The sequence below is a fragment of the Labeo rohita genome, chromosome 22, assembly GCF_022985175.1.
Source record: "Labeo rohita strain BAU-BD-2019 chromosome 22, IGBB_LRoh.1.0, whole genome shotgun sequence".
NCBI classification, from domain to species: Eukaryota; Metazoa; Chordata; class Actinopteri; order Cypriniformes; family Cyprinidae; genus Labeo; species Labeo rohita.
Window position 1 is genome coordinate 36,489,699 of NC_066890.1, and position 17,146 is coordinate 36,506,844.

A 17,146-nucleotide genomic window follows, 5' to 3' on the forward strand; every position below is an offset into this window, starting at 1 on the left:
TCTTTCGCTGCGGCGGTCTGCTGAAAAGCCTTTTGGAAAGGGGGGAATTGCGCTCTCCTAGAGTTCCCGATGGGCTATTCAGAGCACTTTCAAGTAGCGGTTCAATAAAACAACAGGAATGAAAAGATCTACACACAACAACAACACTGTTAAGACACTCTCAAGACTCTCTCTGGGTGGTGGCGGCTTTCAAGTGCTGGCTTTTTTAAAACATACAGACATAATTGGATTAACTGATATTTTTATCAGTTTTCACACTTTTTACCTAATCGGTTATGAAGGAAACAAGTGACAATTTAATTGTAGCAGTTAGACATCACCCAAAAATCACAGAAAAACTAAATATTGTTATTAAAACATTAATAAAACAAATGGCAAACAGGATTTTTATGAATGCTGTGTTCAGATATTATGAAAATATTTTTTAATGGTAATACTTGCAGTTTTTCATTCAATTATTGATTGCATTATTTTATTATTATTATTATCATTATTATTATTATTATTATTATTATACAAAAAATAACCTATTTTATTATTTTGAGTTGCTGTTAATGATTACAATCATAATAGTAGTAATAATAATAATAATAATAATATAGTGTATTGTTTTATATTTTATTATTAGGAATAATTCTTATTCATTTTTATTAAATGATTGTTAATGGTATTATTATTATTATTATTATTATTATTATTATTATTATTATTATTATTATTATTATTATTATTATTACTACAACAAAGAACAATATTATATTGAATTAAATATTTTATTGAGTTGTTAATAATGATAGTTATTATTGGTATTATTATAAGTATTGTTATAATTATTATTAACGACAATAATAATAATAATAATAGTAACAATAATAATAATAATAATAATAATAATAATAATAATAATATAGTGTATTGTTTTATAGTTTATTATTAGGAATAATTCTTATTCATTTTTATTAAATGATTGTTAATGGTATTATTATTATTATTATTATTATTATTATTATTATTTACTACAACAAAGAACAATATTATATTGAATTAAATATTTTATTGAGTTGTTAATAATGATAGTTATTATTGGTATTATTATAAGTATTGTTATAATTATTATTAACGATTACAATAATAATAATAATAATAGTAACAATAATAATAATAATAATAATAATAATAATAATAATAATAATAATAATAATAATATAGTGTATTGTTTTATATTTTATTATTAGGAATAATTCTTATTCAGGTGTAGAATCCAATTGCAGAAGTTTATTATAAACAACAGCAAACATACACGATGAAACAGGCAAAGGGTCAATAACCGGAGAAGCAGTCCAAAACGTAAACGTAATCCAAACAGCAGAGAGTTTAAACAGGCAGTGGGTCAAATACCAAGCAGACAGTCCATGAAAGCAACCGTAACAATAGGGAAATCCAGGGAGCGATAGTCAAAGGGCAGAAAAGGGTCAAACCTTGAAAACAGTCCAAACGTGCAAACAATCCAACAGGGGTAATCCGTGAAATCAAGAGTCCATAAACAAAGCAAGGTCGCAACAGGTAATCCAACAGAGTAATAATAAACGCTTGGTAAGGCAGGTGAAACTGGCAATACTTCGCGACGTGTGAGCACATGGTGAGTCCTTATATACTGCCAAACAGGAAGTGACAGTAGAAGCAGCAGAGGGAGCATGCAGGCAGTACTGGGGTGAAGGCTCCCTCTGCTGGCTTGGCGTTACAGAATCCCCCTAGGAGCGACTCCTGGCGCTCAAACAACAGTCCAGGTGGGTGGGGGAACAGAGGCAAAACAGGGGGTGGGATGGAGGGCCAGGTCCATGTAGAGCAGGTGGGCCTAGATCGTGGAGCAGGGACAGACAGTGAAGCACTGGAGGACCTGGACCATGGAGTAGTGGCAGACAGTGAAGCACAGGAGGACCTGGGCCATGGAGCAGTGGCAGACAGTGAAGCACTGGAGGACCTGGACCATGGAGCAGTGGCAGACAGTGAAGCACTGGAGGACCTGGGCCGTGGGGCTGTGGCAGACAGTAGAACCCTGGAGGTCCTGGGCCGTGGTGCCGTGGCAGACAGTGAAGCACTGGAGGACCTGGGCCGTGGGGCTGTGGCAGACAGTAGAACCCTGGAGGTCCTGGGCCGCGGTGCTGTGGCAGACAGTAGAAACCTGGAGGACCTGGGCCGTGGAGCGACAGCAGACCGTGAAATACTGACGTGCCTGGGCCGCAGAGCAATGACAGACAGTGGAACACTGGAGGTCCTGGGCCGTGAAGCAGTAGCAGACCATGAAGTACTGGAAGGCCAGGGCCGTGGCACAATGGCAGAGTAGGGAACCATGGTGGGGCAGGCAGAGCAGACAGAACAGGAGGCCATAGCGAGGCAGGCAGAGCAGGCAGAGCAGGGAGCCGTGGCGAGGCAGGCAGAGCAGACAGAACAGGGGGCCATAGCGAGGCAGGTAGAGCAGGCAGAGCAGGAAGCCATGGCGAGGCAGGCAGAGCAGGCGTAGCAGGGAGCCATTGCAGGGCAGGCAGAGCGGTGTGCAAATGAATGATTTCTTTGGCCTTCTTGATAGCGACATGGCGGGCAGAGAGTTCATGATAGGACGCCGCCCCCATAGGAGGATCTACAGCTTGCGCTGACACCTCTGGGGGCATGGGCGCAGATGCTTGGGCAGGTGTGGCAGGGCAATTATAAATGGCCTTCATGGCCGTGACTGGACAGGCAGAGAGTCCGTGGGGAAACGCCGCCCCTTGAGGAGATTCTGCAGCCGGAGCTGCCACTTCTGGGGGCATTGGCGCAGAGTCCTTAACAGAGGAGGCCTCTGACGTAGACTCGTGGACAGACGAGGCCTCTGGCGCAGACTTGTGGACAGGTGAGGCCTCTAGAGCAGACTCGTGGATAGACGAAGCTTCTGAAGCGGTCTCGTAGACAGACGAAGCTTCTGGAGCGGTTTCGTAGACAGGCGAGGCCTCCGGGGCAGACTCGTGGACCGGTGAGGCCTCGGGAGCAGACTTTTGGACAGAAGAGGCCTCTGGAGCACAGTATGCTGCCCACATACTGAGGATGGCTACGGCCATTACAGGCAGCACAGCAGCTAGTGGGGTGTCTGTTGACCTGTGGGTGCTGGGTGCTGATGTTATGGGCTTGTGGCTTGTGAATGTGGGCTCTGCGTGGCTTGGGAGCGTGGGTTCTGCGTGGCTTGGGAGCGTGGGCTCTGCGTGGCTTGGGAGCGTGGGCTCTGCGTGGCTTGGGAGCGGGCTCTGCGTGGCTTGGGTTAGAAATGTTATAGGGGACCAGATGAGGATTTGGTAGGATAATAGCTTTTTAGCTTTTTGCCTTGAGTTAGGGAGGCCTGCCGTGGCCGGACTTGACTCAGGGAGGCCTGCCGTGGCCGGACTTGACTCAGGGAGGCCTGCCGTGGCCGGACTTGACTTGGGAAGAACAGCGGTGACTTGACCTGGCTCGTGCAGTCCAGCTGTGACTTGACTTGGCTTGTGAAGGTCAACTGTGACTTGACTTAGCTCAGGGACAATAGCAGCAACTTGACTTGGCTCATGAAGAACAACCGTGGCGTGGCTTAGCTCAGGGAAGACAGCAGCAATTTGACTTGGCTTGTGAAGATCTGCTGTAACCTGGCTTGACTCAGGAACAACATGGCTTGACTCAGGAACAACATGGCTTGACTCAGGAACAACATGGCTTGACTCAGGAACAACATGGCTTGACTCAGGAACAACATGGCTTGACTCAGGACACTTGCTTGACTGGCTTGACTCGTGGGGAACAGCTGTGACTTGGCTTGACTTGACTGGGGAACAGCTGTGACTTGGCTTGACTCGTGGGGAACAGCTGTGACTTGGCTTGACTCGTGGGAACACAGCTGTGACTTGGCTTGACTCGTGGGGAACAGCTGTGACTTGGCTTGACTCGTGGGGAACAGCTGTGACTTGGCTTGACTCGTGGGGAACAGCTGTGACTTGGCTTGACTCGTGGGGAACAGCTGTGACTTGGCTTGACTCGTGGGGAACAGCTGTGACTTGGCTTGACTCGTGGGGAACAGCTGTGACTTGGCTTGACTCGTGGGGAACAGCTGTGACTTGGCTTGACTCGTGGGAACAACAGCTGTCGTGGGGAACAGCTTGACTTGGCTTGACTGGGGAACAGCTGTGACTTGAACAGCTTGACTCGTGGGGAACAGCTGTGACTTGGCTTGACTCGTGGGGAACAGCTGTGACTTGGCTTGACTCAGCTGTGACTTGGCTTGACAGCTGTGACTTGGCTTGACTCGTTGGGGAACAGCTGTGACTTGGCTTGACTTGAACAGCTGTGACTTGGCTTGACTCGTGGGGAACAGCTGTGACTTGGCTTGACTCGTGGGGAACAGCTGTGTTGCTTGACAGCTTGACTCTGTGGGGAACAGCTGTGACTTGGCTTGACTTCGTGGGGAACAGCTGTGACTTGGCTTGACTGGGAACAGCTGCTTGACTTGACTCGTGGGGAACAGCTGTGACTTGCTTGCTTGACTTGGGAACTTGACTCTGTTGCTTGGCTTGACTCTGAGCTCTGACTTGACTTGTTCTGTTGACTTGAGCTCTGACTTGTTGCTTGACTCTGTTGGGAACAGCTCTGACTTGCTTGACTTGGGGAACAGCTGACTCTGTTGCTTGCTTGACTCTGACTTGACTTGACTGTTGCTTGACTTGACTCTGCTTTGCTTGACTTGACTCTGTTGCTTGACTTGACTCTGTTGCTTGACTTGACTCTGTTGCTTGACTTGACTCTGTTGCTTGACTTGACTCTGTTGCTTGACTTGACTCTGTTGCTTGACTTGACTCTGTTGCTTGACTGACTCTGTTGCTGACTCTGTTGCTTGACTTGACTCTGTTGCTTGACTTGACTCTGAAGCTTGACCGGACTCTGTTGCTTGACTTGACTCTGTTGCTTGACTTGACTCTGAAGCTTGACTTGACTCTGTTGCTTGGCTTGACTCTGTTGCTTGGCTTGACTCTGTTGCTTGACGGACTCTGAAGCTTGGCTTGACTCTGCTTGACTTGACTCTGTTGCTTGACTTGACTTGGACCCTGGAAGCTTGACTTGACTTGACTTGAGCTTGACTTGACTCTGTTGCTTGACTTGACTCTGGAAGCTTGACTTGACTCTGAGCTTGACTTGACTCTGAAACTTGACTTGACCCTGGAACTTGACTGGACTTGAAGCTTTTGACCCTTGATCAGCAGCTGTAGCTTGAGACTTGACTTGACTTGACCTTTGACTTGCTTGACTTGACCTTGAGCTTGACTTGACCTTGGAGCTTGACTTGACCTTGGAGCTTGACTTGACCCTGGAGCTGCAACTGTAGCTTGATTTGGTTCTGATTAGTTCTTAGCTTGGTTCTGTAGCTTGACTTGGCACAGGAACAGTAGCTGCCATTTTAGCTGCCCATACAGCCAATAGGGGTGAGTCCAGTACATGGGCCATCATGAGGCATGGCTTGGAAACAGCGATTATTTTGTGGAGTGGCTCTGGAATGGTGGCCATCTTGTGAACAGGTTTGGGGATGGCGGCCATTTTGTGGACTGGCTCTGGGATGGCGGCCATTTTGTGGACTGGCTCTGGAATGGCAGCCATCTTGTGAACAGGTTTGGGGATGGCGGCCATCTTGCGTGCAGACTCTGGGGTGGCGGCGGCCATCTTGCGTGCAGACTCTGGCGTGGCGGCGGCCATCTTGCGTGCAGACTCTGGCGTGGCGGCGGCCATCTTGCGTGCAGACTCCCTGGCGGCGGCCATCTTGCGTGCAGACTCTGGCGTGGCCATCTTGCGTGCAGACTCTGGCTGGCGGCGGCATCTTGCGGCACTCTGGCGGCGTGAGCAGGCCCTGGAGCGGCAGGCATGGCGTGAGCAGGCCCTGGAGCGGCAGGCATGGCGTGAGCAGGCCCTGGAGCGGCAGGCATGGCGTGAGCAGGCTTTGGCTTGGTGGATGTGGCTTGAACAGGCTTTGGCTTGGCAGGCATGACGTGCACAGGCTGTGGTGTGGTGGTTACTGCGGGATTGCGGGGTCCCTCGTCCACAATCCCAACAGTGTATGGTGATCCGCTTAGGAGCAGAGCATGATCGATATATTCCTCCAGTGACCAACAAATTTTTCCCCCTGGCAGACGTGAACTAATGGGCTCGTTCAAACCAAAACGAAAAAAGTCCTTAAGTGCCACATCATTAAAATCTACTTGATAACACAGTCCACAAAAATCCTCGACATACTCCTCTATGGACCGGTCGCCTTGACGAAGGCAGATGAGACGGGATACTGCTGGGTTCATGATTCTGGTTGTGTGTGCGCTGTAACTTCTGCTGGCTTCAGGGGAGGCGAAGTATTCTGTAACGTGAACACTGAGGTGGTGTAGAATCCAATTGCAGAAGTTTATTATAAACAACAGCAAACATACACGATGAAACAGGCAAAGGGTCAATAACCGGAGAAGCAGTCCAAAACGTAAACGTAATCCAAACAGCAGAGAGTTTAAACAGGCAGTGGGTCAAATACCAAGCAGACAGTCCATGAAAGCAACCGTAACAATAGGGAAATCCAGGGAGCGATAGTCAAAGGGCAGAAAAGGGTCAAACCTTGAAAACAGTCCAAACGTGCAAACAATCCAACAGGGGTAATCCGTGAAATCAAGAGTCCATAAACAAAGCAAGGTCGCAACAGGTAATCCAACAGAGTAATAATAAACGCTTGGTAAGGCAGGTGAAACTGGCAATACTTCGCGACGTGTGAGCACATGGTGAGTCCTTATATACTGCCAAACAGGAAGTGACAGTAGAAGCAGCAGAGGGAGCATGCAGGCAGTACTGGGGTGAAGGCTCCCCTCGAGAACCTTCAGACCCTTTGTACCGTCTGCCATCGTATGGTACATTCTCATACACACACACACAAACACAAACAAATGTGTGTATTCTGAATGTGTATATATTTATATCAAGATTTAAAATATGATTTATTATTCATACAATATTGTTTTATTATTATTATTAATCATGATTACAATCATGATTATATGAATTTATTATAGACAAATGCATTATAAATATTTTGTTTAAAAAAAAAGTGTTCATAAAAGTATTTAATGTATTAATATTAATATTTTGTTATTAGTATCACAATATATTTGTAATGTTTTAAAACATCTAAATATATTATTGTGCTATAGACAATGTATTATAAAATTTCATAATGTTTTATTTTTTATATTATTATTTAATATTTTATTTTATTTTTTATTAATATATGATTGCTTTAGGTTTTAGTATTCATGATTAAATATTTATTATTATTATTATTATTATTATCATTATTATTATGCAATGCTTAATATACAATAAATATATTTATATAAGTATTTAATATTGCTAAAATATTTTGTTGTTTTATGAATAATAATAATAATAATAATAATAATAATAATAATAATAATAATAGGTTGCTTTATATTGTAGTATTAATGATGAAAAGACAATGTATTATAAATGTTTCATGTTTATTTGTTTATTATTAATATAACAATGTTATTTTAAATGCTTTAAACATTTAAAAAAAAATTGTATTTATTATAAGACAATGGATTATAAATGTTTCATGTTTATTTGTTTATATAAATAAAATATATAAATATGAAATTATTCTTAATATGATTGCATAATATTAATAATAATAATAATAATAATAATAATAATAATAAATGATTGTTTTATATCGTAGTACTAATAATAAAATATTTATTATTGTTCATTATTTAAAATTCTACTATGTTTAATATACAATACATTTATATACAATTTTAATATAATTCTAATAATAATAATAATAATAATAATAATAATAATAATAATAATAATATATTTTATATTATTATTAATATTACAATTATTGCTTTTTTAAAATACATTTAAAATATTTTTGTATTATAGACGGATAATGTATTATAAATGTTTCATGTTTATTTAATATATTTTATTCTTAATAATAATAAAAATAATAATTTTGTGTGATTATACAAAATTTAAATTAAAAATTCAGAGCTTAATTACTATCATTTAAACATTTCAAACGTATGAATTTGATATAGACAAATGCATTATAAATATTTTATATTATTAAAAATAAACATTTATATAAATCAATATAATATTAGTAAATATAATATAGTAATAAAATATAATAGTAATTATATTGTATTTTGTTATTAATATTACAATATTTTAAACATTAAGTATATATTTGTATTTATTATAGAAAATGTATTACAAATATTTAATTATGTGTTTATTTATATAAATATGTAATAAATTATTTTTATTAATAAATGGTTCCTATACATTTTAGAATTATTAAAATTATTATTATTATTATACAACTTTAAATATACAATTGTGTGATTTATACAAAATTTTAAATAAACATTCAGAGTTTAAATGACTATTATTGAATTTTTTCATTTATATTCAGTATTTTATTTGAATATGCAGCACATTTGTTTGTTTTGCAGAGGACCGCGCAGCAAGTCAAAGACAGAAGTCAGATGAAACGAGACCAAACTGCCTCCAAACTGGCCTCCGACATCACGCGCTTCTTCTTCAAGAAATGAGCCGCTCCGCTCCGCCCGCGACTATGAAAAACACACATTCACGGCAGCAAAGAGCCGTTGCCTTGGAAATGACCCGCCTGCGTTTTCCATGTCAGAGGCGTTATTTACCAACATCTGCAGTATGTGAGGAGTGTAATTTAGCCGATTGGGGAGCTGTTTTTAATCACAGCTCTCAGCACGACACAAAATAACTTTGATATTCGATGTGTTCAACCAGAAATTAAATAAAATCACTAAATAAACATGCTGTATTCACACTCAGTCGTCATGTTCTACATTTAGTGAGAGCGAGAGTTCGTTTGGAGCCTGTAAAACTAACTCTTTCTGGGTTGCGAACTATTTGTTGCAGGTTTAAAGCGAGCGAGGCTCTTCAGAGCGCCGCAGGACGTTGGCGTGAGATGTTTCGCAATGTCTGCTGGGTTTTTTTGGGTCAGTGCAGAGATAGGAGGCTGTGTGGAGCAGCAGTCAGGCAGGACAGGATGTTCTTGGGGCCGGATCACTTTCACCAGTGTCTATACAGCGTGATAAAGCTTATCTCTCCTACACGAGAGACACTGAGAGGCAGATTGGCACGAGATGCAGGGTAGGTTATTCTTATACCGCTGAATACACGAACAAGAAACGGCTATGTTTGCTGAATGCACAGTTGAGGCTTCTTCACATTTGATTTGATTCGCAGAGTTGTTTTAACCTCTCTACATGTTTCGACATTGATCAAATTCAGCCGGAGGAAAACATTACCCAAATGAATGAGAGAAATAAAAGCTCTCCGTCTTCCATGCTTATGGACATAAAATATAGTTAAACTTATTTATATGGGAAAAAAATATTAGTATTGTATTAGTAATGTATTATATACTAACGCTAATACTAATATTAAAACTCATTATTAATATGGCAATGTTTTATTTTATATATTTATCATTTTATTTGATTTATTTTATATATTTTAAACGTTTTAAATGTATTCAATATAGTATTATATGTTCATTATAGGTATTATAAATGTTTATATAAATATCTAATCTATTTTTTTATTGTATTAATAAAAATATTTTATTATTATTAATATTGCAATATTTTATTTTATATCTTTTAAATGTTTAAATATTTTTATGTACTATAGACAGTGTATTATAAATATTTAAATGTATTATTTTTAATAATAATAACAACAACAACAACAACAACAACAACAACAACACCACACATTAATTTCACAATTTTCACAAAATTTCACAAATACATACATTCCTGAAATTATAGAGAAATGCATTACAAACATTTTAGAGAAATAAGTGTATTTATATAAATGTATTATTATTATTATTATTATTATTATTATTATTATTATTATTATTATTATTATTATTATTATTATTATTATTATTATTATTATAATTATAAACAACAGCAGCAGCAACAACAACAACTATTGTTATTAATATTACAGTATTTTATTTTAAACATTATAAATTTATTTAATATAGACAGTGTATTATAAATATCAATATTAATATTTAATGACATTTTATTATCATTATTAATAATAATAATAATAATAGTAATAAATAATTACTTTTATATTTTAGTATGAATGATTAAATATTGTTTATTATAATTTAAAATTATACAACATTTAATATACAATATATGCATTTAATATCTTTGTAATAGTAATATATTTTGTTATTATTACAGTGTTTTATTCAAAATATTTTAAACGTTTTAAGTATATGCATTTATTATAGGCAATGTTTTATTAATATTTCTGAAAGTTTTTATATAAATATTTAATATTTAATATTTATTATTATTGTTATTGTTATTATTATTATTATTATTATTATTATTATTATTATTATTATTATTAATAATAATAGTAATAATATATTTTTATTTTAGTATTAATGACAATATTTATTATTGTTTATCATTTAAAATTGTTTAATATAGAAATGTGTTTATATATTGAATATTAATATTATATTAATAATAATTATTATTATAACAATAATACAATATTGTATTTTAAGTGTTTAAAACATTTAAAATATGTAATACATGCATGTAATAATATATAACTAATATTCCAATGTATAACTATATATTTCAAAATATTTATCATCATTTATTATCATCATCACTTAAAATTATACAGCATTTAATATAGAATAAATGTATTTTTATATTGAATATCAATTATATATTTTATTTTCTTATTAATATTACAATATCTTATTTTAAATGTTTAAAACATTTTAAATATGTATGTATTTAATACATAAATTTAATATTTAATGTATTTGATAATATACAACTATATATTCTGAATTTTAGATAATTCATATATCATGGGAAATATATTTTTAAAATATATTTTATATGATGACAAAAAAAAAGTTATACAATTCATTTTTTAATAAATATTTCTGTTTAAAAAAACGACACCTTAAAAACACCTTATAAACTAATAAATAATGCTTAAAATTAAATGAAGTGACTGAGTTTTGTAATGAAATTAATATTTGAGGGCATCACTTTTCACAACATACTTTTTCATAATGTAAATAAATAAAGCATTTAAGCTCTTTCTCTCTCTCTTTATATATAGATATAGATGCATAGATATAGATATGCTGTCATAAATCCTATTTATGTAGTTGTGTAGGTGAAATACATCTCTGTTAGTGTGTTTGTGTTTGGTCGCATGTGTTCGGTTTGAAAGGAGATTGTAATTCCTTCTTAAGGGCGTCGCAGAAAAGAAATTGCGTTGCACCAAAACTTTGTGTTATTTTAATCTGTCTCTCCGGAGTAAACTCAATAAAGGCTGGGGGGAGGGAGGACTGGGGTGGGGGGGGACAATACTCCCGTCGCCACGGCAACAGACTTGAGTGATGCATATTGCCAAGGAGATGAGGGCATTTTTACAATTCCAGTGTCTGTTCACAGCGACGCTGCCAGACAAATTAGCCGCTTAAAACCCGTCTCCCGAACACACTCCTCCGCCATCAGCGTCGTTAGCCTCTGACCAAATCACTCGCGCGCAAACCGGAGAACGAAGAGTACGAAGCGTTCGCTCGCAACTGATTCGTGTTTTTAGGGAAAACTTCCAAACGTTTCAGGATGAGATTAACAGTCAATGTCGAAGGAAACATGATCATTAGTGTGCATGCTACTTCCTGTAGACGTAACGTTTATTTTAAGACACCGTTTGGATAATCACGACGCTCTGTGACTCGATCGGCACCTCCGAGTCTAATTTCGCTCAGGTGTGAGATATGCTCGAGCGTACGAGTTAATGAGGCACAACCGAAAATGCTTTTTTCTGTCTGCTGCGGTTTATGTAGACATGGCCGTGTGCGTTTATTCTCTTACATCTGCATTTGAGTGGCCAGACGGTCCTGAATGGACCGAATTCAGCATAACAAGGACGCACAAACACGGCCGGCCAATCACGGGTGATTCTCTCGGTTTCCGGTCCTTTGAATCCGCTGGTTTTTGATCTTTTTCCGTTTTGTTGGCTCTTTACTTTAGCTTCAGAGAAAGCGTAGCCTCTGACGTCTGAAACCTTAACAAACCCACGCGCATGAATTTACACTTCACTGATGATGAGGGTGGAAACGCAGCTCTGTCATAGAGCAAAATGGATCATAATGGCAACAATAAGAAGTATGTTTGATCTCCACTCTTATTTGTCATTATACAAGATGTACGGCAAACCATAACACCCAGCAGGATTGCATGCACTATTTCAGTGCAAAAAAATAAAAATATACACTAAACACATAATAATAATACACTAAAACAGCACACCATGTTTAAATCAAGCTTTCATTTTTTTCTTTTTTTTTTTTTTTTATATATTTTTTCCTTGATTAAACCCAAAAAAGGTAAGAAAAAGGTTCCATTTAATTTATAGAAATAATTTATGTATCTTAAATGTAGTCATTTATAATTATCCCTTTTTAATGTTAAAAAAAAAAAAAAAAATATCTATAACATATACAAGATGCTATATTCTATATAATATAGCATATTGTATACGTGAAATATTATTATAAAATATAATATTTCATGTTATGTATATGTATGTATATATATATATATATATATATATACACACACACACAATGATTTTTTTAAAGGGACAAATTTATATAAATAAGCATTATTACACGTTATTACATCAATGTTACACAAAAAAAATTATTTTTTTCAAAAATATATTTTTCAGTTTAATACAATGTAATTGTTAAAATTATATACATTTTTCATTATGTACATACATTTAGCATTGTATATGGGAATATTTATGCATATATAATTTTAGTTTTTATATTTGATTTAAAATAAAATAAATATACATTTTCATTATGTACATTTAGCATTGTATATGGGAATATTTATGCATATATAATTTTAGTTTTTATATTTGATTTAAAATGTAAAATAAATATATATATATATATATATATATATATATAAATAAAACACACATTTACGCAAGTATATAATTTTACATTTATATAAATTATTTAAATAATATTATTATTATTATTATTTGTTTTTGGGTTTTTTTATATACACATTTACAGTAATCCAGCTTTTAAATAAAAAAAAAAAATATATATATAAATTTTATTATATAAAATGTCATTTATTTATTTGTAAGCATAGTTTACATTTATATAAATTAGTATAATTACAAAGTATTACATTGAAATATCTCAAATATTTTTTCCATTACTAAACCCAAAAAAGTTAATAAGTTTACAAACAATATTATTTATAAAAATTGCGTAATGCATTTTAATAATGCAGTAATTTGTGTAAATAAAGCAATTTGTTTTTTTTTTATATAAAAAAGATACATCTTTTCCATAAAATATATATATATATATATATATATATATATATATATATATATATGAATTATACAATATATATATTGTTTATATGAAATATTTTTATGAAATATTATTATGAAATATTATATATAAATTTATAATTATATTTATATAAATTAGTATTACAAAGTATTACAGTAAAATTACAACAAATATTTTTCCATGAATGATCCCAAAAAACCTAAAAGTTCCATGCAGTATTTATAGAATAAATAGAAAACGTATCCTTTAGATACATTTATAGTCAAATTAAAAATTTAATAGAATAAAATTTAATATTTAAAAATATTTAGATTTTTAAAACTTAACTAAAATGTTTCATTATGTACATATATTCAACAAATTAATATTATGACATAATATTACATGCGCACACGTGTAAAAAAATATATATATATGCATGTATTACAAATGTATCATTTAATTTATAAACTCCCCACACATTGACAGATGATAGATAGATTTTTTTGTAACACTCGAATGAAAACTGCTATATTTCTGACTATGATTTTATATATCAGGTTTTACACTTGTACACGTTGCCTAAAATCGTGTTCTGATCTTGTTTTCTCACTATTGAAGACATTCATCAAAAGTAGCTATTCAGAGGACGCGGCTCTTTCAAGTATCTCGAAACAACTCGTACACACGTACACAAGTACAACTATGAAGGACAGGACCGAGCTGACTTTGAAAGAGAGCTTGGGTCATTGAAGAGGGTTGACGTGTCTGACGTCTCACCGTAATAAGCCGCTGCTGTCGATACGTTGCGGCCCCGGTGAGTAATGGTCATTACTTCTGTGCCTGTCAAAGAAATCAAAGTTCACACCTGCGGACGCAGACCTACGCGACCACCGGCACGCCTGCGCGACTTTATTACCGACGAGAACAAAAGACCAGCAGCAACACAACAACTTTAATAACGCTGAGACTGAGAGATATTGAGTGGACATCAAATGAAGGCGAGCGTCCTGACGGCCCCGGGGGGATTTCTGACGGAGGCCGGATTCAAATGACTTTTTGTGTTTCTTGTCGGGCGAATGCGACGAGGGAGAAAAGCGGACTAAACAATAACATGGAAGAAGGTAATAAAGTAGGTGACGTTGAGCAGAAGTAGCGCTCCGGGGTAGGAGACCTGCTAATGTCCGTCAAAAGTCAAGGATGTGCAAGAAGCAGCTTTTACGTCAGATGGCGGCTGATCCGTACCGATCACGTCCTTGAATGTGCTTACAGCATTGTTTTGAGCTGCCAGGTGCAGACGTCATCAAGTATTCACTTTATTTTAACGTAAAAGTGGCCACTGAATTTTTTTTTACTTAAATGTGTGAGATTTCCTTTGGAAATACATTTCCGCCATTAAATAAATAAATAAAGGTAACTGACTTTTCATCTCAGAATTCAAAATTCTGACTTTTTCAGAATTATGAAATATAAACTTAGAACTACAAGATACAAACTCAGAATTCTAACATTTTTCAGAATTATGAGATATAAACTCAGAATTGCATGAAATAAACTCAAAATTCTAGCATATTTCAGATTTATGAGATCAACTCAATTTAGACTTTCAGAATTATGATATAAAGTCAGAATTTAACTTCTTAAAATGAGATATAAACTTGGAATTCTGACTTTTTTCAGAATTGTGATAAACTCAAAATTCCAATATAAACTGGAGAATTTGTGAGATCTAAATGCAAAATGGTCTCAGAATTCAAGATAAACCTGAAATTAAGATATAAACTTAATTGCAAGATAGAAATTCAGAATTATGACAAACTCAGAATTGAGTTTGTCAATTTACGATATAGATAAATTCAAAATTCGAACTTTTTAGAATTATGAGATATAAAAATTGGAATTACAATATAAACTCGGCATTATGACAAACTCAGAATTGAGATAAACTCAGAATTACGATATAGATAAATTCAAAATTCGAACTTTTTTTTTAGAATTAAAGAGAGATATAAAAATCGGAAATACAATATAAACTCGGAATTCTAACTTTTTTCACAATGATATTTAAATTATATAGACTCGGAATTGTGAGACAAATTTAAAATTCCAACTTTTCTCAGAATTATGAGATAGACTCGAAATTTAAATAAACTCAGTTGCGAGAGTGAAACTCAGAATTAACAAACTCAGAATTATGATATAGACTCAGAATTGCGAGACATGAGATAAACTCGAAATTATGATATAAACTCAACTGCAAAATAGAAACTCAGAATTATGGCAAACTCAGAATTGTGAGATAAACTCAGATTTGCAAGATAAATTCAAAATTCTAACTATTCAGAATTATGCAATATAAAACCGGAATTACAATATAAACTCGGGTACGAGACAAACTCTTGCAACTTGCAATTTTCTCTGAATTATATATTTTTTTTTTTTTTTTCGGGAATTATGATATAAACTCAACTGCAAATTAGAAACTCAGAATTATGTGATAAGCTCAAAATTCTCTCTTTTTCATAATTGTGAGATATAAACTCTATATAAACTTTAAGAATTATGAAACAAACTCGGAATTATGATATGAAATCATGCAAGATAGAAACTCAGAATTAAGATAAACTCAATTGCAATATAAACTCAGAATTGCATAGATATAGTTCTGAAAAATGTGGAATTTATAAGATAAATTCAAAATTATAATACAAACTCAGTTGCAAGATAGAAACTCAGAATTATGATAAACGCAAATCTCTCACATTTTTCAGAAATATGATATAATCTTAGAAATATGATATAAACTCAAATGCAAGATGGAAACTCAGAATTACGGCAAACTCAGAATTGAGATAAACGCCGAATTACAATATAAACTCAGGATTGCAAGATATAAACTCAAAGTTCTAAATTTTCTGAAATTATGATACAAACCCAATTGCAAGATAGAAACTCAGAATTGTGTGATATAAACTCGAAATTTGAAATTAAATTTTTCAGAATTATTTAGATATAAACTTAGAATTATGACATAAACTCAGTCATGAGATTATGATAAACTCAGAATTCCAAGGTATAACCCTTAGAATTTGGACTTTTTTCAGAATTGTGATTCAAACTCAGAATTCTGACTTTTTTCAGAACTGCTTGATATAAATTCAAAATTTGCAAGAAATAAACGTTTTAATTCTGAGTTTGTATCTCACAATTCTGGAAACAAAAATTGCAAGATTTGTTTTTGTACAAAAACAATCAATTATTCTGATATTTGTTATATCATTTCAAATGTGTTATCGTAATCAAACATCCTGGTTTCACTTTATTTCTTCTAGTCATTTACCTACAGCAGCTAAAGAATCAAAAAGTCTTGCCCACATAAATTAATAGCTTACATCTGCATTGAAAAATAAGGTGGCTAGTAACATAGAAACTGTTATGAAAGACTGTGAAATGTAAAGAGGAAGTGTGGTGATCTGAAGGATGGTGTCTGTTTCTAAGGGAACACGGAGCATCTTGGCACAATCTCAAACTTTTCTCTGTGCATCAAGAATTTGCCCTTTAGCGACTGACTGAAGATCAACTTATGCTGAGATAAATTCTCCAATAAGTTCTTTATCA